Source organism: Octopus bimaculoides, chromosome 22 (assembly GCF_046866305.1).
Source record: "Octopus bimaculoides isolate indiv1 chromosome 22, ASM4686630v1, whole genome shotgun sequence".
NCBI classification, from domain to species: domain Eukaryota; kingdom Metazoa; phylum Mollusca; class Cephalopoda; order Octopoda; family Octopodidae; genus Octopus; species Octopus bimaculoides.
The window spans coordinates 31,461,590-31,469,314 of NC_142949.1; the positions used below are offsets into that span (position 1 = coordinate 31,461,590).

Sequence of the window (7,725 nt, forward strand, 5' to 3'; positions counted from 1 at the left end):
GAAAAAAATATGACGTGAAAAATTAATGGTACAATCTGGACATTGTTTCTGAATAATAATTGCTCGGCTTTGTCAATTCTATTGTGTCAGCTCAACAATAGATTTAGTGTTGGGGGGAAGGTAAAGAGCTGGGCGGTGGAGCAGTGTCGTGCGCGATTAGAGGGAGGGGTAATGTTCGCTGTTTTTTATTCTTTTATTTTTTTCACTTTATAATTACTAAAAAATGATTAATTGCTTCTAAAAAGGTAACTTGTGATAAATATAGAATAGATTTAGAATTGCTACAGCTCGCTGGAGGTATCACGTTCTGAACAGAGAGGGCGAATCCATTAAATCTGGATAGAGACAAAAAGCATCACATTATATTGTGGTAAGACAGATTCTATTAATTCTGAAAAGCATGGCTTATGTGGTTTAGAAACTCGCTTTGCAAACAGGTGGCTCCGAGTTCAGTTCCACTGCGCGGCACCTTGGGCAAGTGACTTCTTCAATAGTTCCGCGTCGATGAATGCGTTGCGAGTTAATTTGGTAGACAACAACTGTGTGGAAACCCGCCGTATACATACATACATACACACATATATATACATACACACGCACATGCATATATACATACATACACATATGCGCGCACACACACATATACATATATGCATGTATATATGGATCAAAACAGTTTGATTTAAATTCCGAGTTTCAAAGCGTGATGCTAATCCTCGGCCATTGGATTACCCCCCCCCCCCCACACACACACAGATATATATATATATATATATATATATATATATATATATATATTGGATACATATATATATATGTGTGTGTGTGTGTGTGTGTGTATCGTATATTTGCGTGACTGAGTATGTCCCCCACTACCAACGCTTGACAAGTGCTGCTGGTTTGTTTACGTCCCCACAACCAAGTGGTTCAGCAAAAGACACCGACAGAATAACTGTCACACTCTAAAACAAAAACAAAAAGAACATACTGGGGGTTCATTTTCTTGACTATAACTCTTCAAGGCTAGGTGAACATTTTAACAAAATATTTTTGTTATTTTAAAATATTTAGCATTATAAATGGTTAGCTTAATGGTACAATTTGCTGAAGCGGACTTTGAGCAGTCCGAGGTTCGATTCTCTGTAATGACCTCCGAACCGTCCTTTTTTTCTAAGGAATTTTAGCAGATCTAAGCTGTTTTCACAGCTATTTTACGTTCGCGATTTCATTTTATATATATATTTGTTAATTTTTAAATTTAATTTAATATTTTTGATTAAAATGTTTCTTTGTATTAAGCTAAAGCATTTCTGATTTGTAGTATCATATTTTCTTTTTAATTTTATTTTCCTAACAAAACTCATTATACGAAAAAATTAAATCACAGATATTGTGTTATAAAATTAACTACATGTAGAATATATGTAATTAAAAAGAGTAAATATAGTAAAAAAATTGTCTTAAAATCAAAAGAGTTTATTTCTTTAAAGTTTGCATTATCATATAACCAAGTAATTTCTATTTACAGTTAGAAAAATATTGAAAAAAAATGAAAGCTAATGAATTAATTGAATCTAAAATGTAAAAATGTTTCTCTAACATTTTAAAAAAATATATCGGTGTTATATTTGTCAACGGTGTCTGGTTTTAAAGAATTCCATTTCATGTAATCTTCCTAAAGCCTTGATGTGGCACCGATATGTCGTCCAGGTCTCAGAAGAGTACAGGAGGACCGTTAAAATGCAAGATTCATAGATACTAAGCTTGGTTTTGAAGGTGATACCTCTATCAGACCACACACGATTTTCAAGCCTTCCAAATGCTTTGCTGGCTTTTTCAATTCTCGGGTTTATTTCAGAATCAAAGGAGTCAACCACATCTAATCTTGACCCTGGACGAAGATGTTAGGTTTCACATAGGGTTGTCCTGGTGGCTGAGAGAACATGAGCTTTGTTTTCTTTAGACTGATAGTAAGTCCAAAAGCCATACAAGCTCTAGAGAAGAGATTCAATATAGCCTGCATATCCTCCTCGGTGTGAGCAACGAGAACTACATCATAAGCATAAAGGAGCTCTCGAACAAGGCCCTGGAATGTCTTCGGCTTGGCATTAAAGCGTTTAACATCAAAGACCTTAACTGTGGTCCTGAAGCGAATACAGACGCCGATATCACAGTCGTGGAAAACATGCAAGATAGTTACCGCAAAATATATGGAAAAAAAGTGTTGGAGCAGCAATATCACCTTGCTTAACTCCGTTATCGATGGAAATTGGTTCCGATAGTGACCCATTGAAATTAAGACAAGCTTTCGTATCACTATGAAGTTGCTTAAACAAGTTGACAAATTGAGATCACAACGCTAGCCTCTAAACGGGAGTTACCCATTTACTCTTGAGTAGACTTGAATAACGTGAAATGAATTGTTTAACAGAAGAGCACAGCGTACCGCCCTGTTTGGATATCGAACCCCAAATCTTGGGAGTATGAGTACAACACTATAAAATCAAGATCATGCATCTTTACAAAATAATTTTTACTATACATGGCTACGTTATTAGATGTCTAAATTTAACAATATGGAAAAGCTACGATTTTCAGGCAAAGAAAGAGAAAGGCTAGCATGCACTTTACAAATACGATATGTAAGAGGAACAATATAAATATGCAAGACATTTCTAAAGTTCAACATGTAAACTTATTATTACTGATATCACAATTCCAGCAATGGAGCTGTTTTTCTTTGTTAGAAACCAATTCCTTCCTTTTAAGAAGAATTCTAAGGACTAAAAAACAAAACAAACATACATAGATATACAGAAACATAGTGCAAGTGTGCATTATGTATGTATCTATGTGTGTAGAGTTTATTGTATTACAGTAATAAAATGCAAGTAAATTTACTGTATTTCATTTTCCCATTTCCATATTTCTTATCGCAAATTAGATTTCTGTCTTCCAATATTCCAGCTTCATTTTCTTCCACAACCAAAGAAATGGGGAAAAAATTTCGCAAAACTACAAAAATCTTTCTTTCGTTATTCTACTGTTTTCAACCATTAATATCAATATAGATTAACTTTATCACGCACGCACCCACACACACACACGCACACACGCACACACGCATACATACATGTTTAGCCCCTTGTGGGCAATAAAGAAATAAGAAGGTTGCTTCCCAACAACATGGTTCTGGGTTAAGTCCCGCAGCGTGGCACCTTGGGCAAGTGTCTTCTCCTATAGCCTCGAGCCAGCCAAAGCCTTGTGAGTGCATTTGGTAGATGGAAACTGAAAGAAGTCTGTCATATATATATATATATATATATATATATGTATAAGTTGTATTTCAAATCAAATATTAGGCAGGAGACTTTAAGATATAGTATCCAAACCTTGTTATGGGAATGTTCCTTGTAGTGTGCCTGTATATGTCTGTGTGTGTGTGTGAGTGAGTGAGTGAGTGAGATAGATAGATAGATAGATAGATAGATAGATAGATAGATAGATAGATAGATGGTTTTGAGTAATTGTGTATATGCGTGTTTTAGCATAAGTAGAAATTCAAGAATCATTATGATGACGATGACGTATATTCGAATGCAGATACGCAGAATCGCTGTTGTGCTCGTCGGGGCGAGAACAGCTTCTCTCTTACGACGACTACGTGTTCATAACACATTTCATTAATTAGCGCAGGGGACACCAGTGTTTCAACATGTTTCTCTTCAACAAAAAGCGCCCGGACTAACGAGTCTAGCACCAACCGATGACTTTTATAATTTCAGCGAATTCATTATGGTGTCTCGTTCTGTGGTTAAACCAAATTTACATGCAAGTCTGTGCTTGAAGAACGCTTCCAATTTTTCTTTGTAATATTACTTTAGTTCCATACATACGTAGCAGATTTCGACCAAAATCCAACTGTCTTGTCAACAACTTTATTTTCTCTATGAATATTTTAATGATCGTTAGTGCTGATATGGCCATACAATCTTTATTACTCTTCGTTGTAAATACCTAGAGCTGCATCATAAATCTCATTCTCCTCGAACTTAGAACAAAAAAGAATTTACATGAGGAATCAGTAAATTTCAAGAATTCATTATCACGTTCTTTAATATCGACATCCTTCATGAATTACGGAACACTAAACCTTTTAGCCGCAGGAAATTTTTGATGGAAAGATAGCCAAGCATACTGCTGTTTACCATTCTCTGTTGTCCCACATATACAGACGAATTGCTTATAATCGTCGTAAAACACACTGTTGGCTCAAAAAAAATTAAAGATATGTCTTATAGCACGCTATATAAATATGTGTGCGTATAATCGAGTATTTTCGAGGGGAGGAGGCAAGTCCATTAAATTGACACCACTACTTGTCTGGCACTTTATTCTATCAATCCTGGTGACCCCCGTGGAATTTAAACTCAGAATATAAAGAACCGGAAGTGATGCCACTATGTCATTTTGACCGGTGTCTTAACTAGTCTACAAAGTAGCCACCTCACACCTCTGGACTAGTATTTTATTATCTATCTCGAAAGGATAAAAGACGTTATCGACTTCGGTGCGTTTTGAATTCGGAGCTGGAAAGTTGAAAGCTGGAAGCATTGTCGCTAAGAATTTTGTCCAAAGTGCTAAATATTCAGCCAGCTTAGGATTAATCGACCTCGAATGGATTGGAAGCAAAACTTTCGTAGGCGGTATTTGAATGCAGAGTTCAGTGAATTGCAACAAATAATTCAAAGTATAGCATTCAGTGCTTTAATGATGCAGTTTATGTTACATTCTGTCGTTTCTGTACCGTAAATAGCAGCAACGCTACACTCTGATTAGCAACAGGGAGCCATCTAAAATCATTAATAAAAGTTTATAATCTACTTTCTGTATTGATTGCTATTTTCCTCCCGTTATTCATTTCATCATTTTCCTTCGTCTCTTTTTCTTGAAAACGATTTTAATGCTTGAAATATTAACATTGAGATAAAGTAAATGTTTTAAAAACAACGCATTGAAGCGGTTTTCTCATTTTATTCAAATGTATATTCATTTAATTCTCTGTGTGTATGTGTGTGTGTGTTTGTTCATTGAACATTTCCTTATAAATTAATGTGGAGATAATCTAAAGTACATATCTATTCCTTTTCATTTATCACCATCACTCTCTTTCACACTCTCTCTTTATCTCTCTCTTTGTCACTTGCTCATTTTCTCTTTCACACTCCAGATATGCATACATGCATACGTAGAAATAGATAAATACATGTAAGTAGATAGATAGATAGATAGATAGATAGATAGATAGATAGATAGATAGATAGACATGTGAATATAGATATATTTATATATATACGCACTCTCTCTCTTTTTTTCACATAAACTCATACACACACGCGTGCCCGCACGCACATACGCATACAGCTTTTAAGGTATTATCATAAAAGGAGAAAACAATTACAGAATCAATGTTTGCAGTTCGTTTTGATATCCCAGATCTATCTTTATCTGCTTTAATTTTTAAAAGTTTTATCTATCAAAAATTGATATTCTCAAAGATTAAGAATACATCTAAATACAAGTTTTATCAAGAAGTTCGTATTTACTCACACTTTCTGTCCGTTTTATAGTTTTATTTTTATAACGGGTGTTATGAATACGGTGATGTGTTTATATAGCTATGATAGGCTAGTAATTGAATATATATATATGCGTATTTGTATGTTTGTATATATATATATATATATATATATATATATATATATATATATATATATATATATATATATATATATACATATATACATATATATATATATAAATATACATATATATATATATATATATATATATATATATATATATATATATATATATATATATATATATATATATATATACATATATATATATAAATATATATATATATATATATGTATGTATGTATATATGTATGTATATGTGTATGTATATATGTATATATATATATATATATATATATATATATATATATATATATATATATATATATATATATATATATATATATATATACACACGTACACGTATACGCCGACACACGTTTGTAAGTGAATAGATGTGTGTCTATATATGTTTGCGTAAGGCTCTGTCAGTAGACATACGTATATTTATAAACACACACACAAATATTATTATATGATTTGGAAATATATACACATGTGTATGTATATACGTATATATCTATATCTATCTATGTATATATATATATATATATATATATATATATATATATCTTTCCAAATTATCTGAAACTACATATATCTATATATATACAAATATATATATATATATATATATATATATATATATATATATATATATATATATATATATATAAAGTTCTTACATTATTATAAATGGGAAAATGATAGCACATGCAGACATCTCTTTGAAATAAAAATTGTGCAGTGACGCACACACACACACACAGATACACCTATTTACGTACATACATATACATACATACATACATACATACATATATATATATATATATATATATATATATATATATATATATATATATATATATGCACACATATATATATATATGATGCCATTTCGTCTTCTTTTGCAGTTCTATTTCCTGTTTTATCAATTTATCACTCTCCATTAAAGTAATCATTTAGAATTGAAAACCAATACAAAAAAAAAATTGTTTGGGGCTATTTTTGCTGTTTTCTTTTGTCATATGAAATTCTTTCCATAATGTTATATTTTTATGCGTTTAATATTGTATATGAAACTTTATTATCTTATTATATATCAGTGACTGCCTATTTAGATAGACTAAAAGGTGAGAATTTTTTTTTTATTATTACTGTCTCTCCCACAAACCGGAGCTTGGCCAATATTTCTAAACTCGATCCGAATCTGTTTGAGTTACTTGGGCTAAAAATGCCCTTACGAAATTACTGAATATTTCGTTTTTTTTTTTTAAATATTCCTTCTTAAAATACATAGTATTTGTGTCTAGTGAATAAGGAAATAATTATTCATTTAAATAAAATTTAAATTGTAGGATTCAGGGAAATGTAGTTAATAGATGAGGTACATACTTACATGGAAAACGTGTTAAACAATGCACAGCTACGGGAATAGAACCAGTTTTCATTGCCGTCTGAATTCAGCCTTTAGATCCTATTCAGATGTGGGGATGAATTCCAACACGAAGAAGCAGTCATTATTGTAAATATTATCGACTGCTCTCACAAACGAGAGTACTAAAAATTAACTCGACCGCTCTCAAGAATAAAGAAGAAAATAAAGGAAACAGAAAAATAATCCAGAATCCTTGTCTGGTACCGGATCGATCCCAAAATCTAATCAGTTGGTGCCAGTCACGAGGCCAAACATCCCTGAAAGTTTCATCCGAATCTATCCAGCGGTTCTTGAGATATCTTGTCCACGGATAAACAAACAAACACGACTGAAAACAATACTTCCGCCTTCGCTATGGCGGAAGTAATAACAATAACAATAATAATAATAATAATAATAATAATAACAATTTTTCCACAGGGGCAGTAATTTTAGGGGAGAGGACGAGTCGATACTATGACTCTTGTGTTTCACTGGTATTTAATTTATCGACTGCATGTTGCTTTTTATTAATCTGATACTTTCATATGCTCTAAAATATTAGAAAACCAGGCGCTTCAACTCTTTCAAATAATTCCATTT

General features: G+C 32.2%; 1 protein-coding gene across 1 annotated transcript in view; it reads left to right on the forward strand.

Moving 5' to 3' along the window:
* The first annotated feature begins 286 nt into the window (after positions 1-286).
* LOC106873809 (UNC93-like protein MFSD11) overlaps positions 287-7,725 on the forward strand; it is a 46,092-nt gene continuing 38,653 nt past the window's right edge. The window contains exon 1 of the mRNA XM_089339518.1: positions 287-370. The gene's annotated coding sequence lies outside the window, so the exon portion shown is untranslated. The remainder of the gene's footprint in view (positions 371-7,725) is intronic.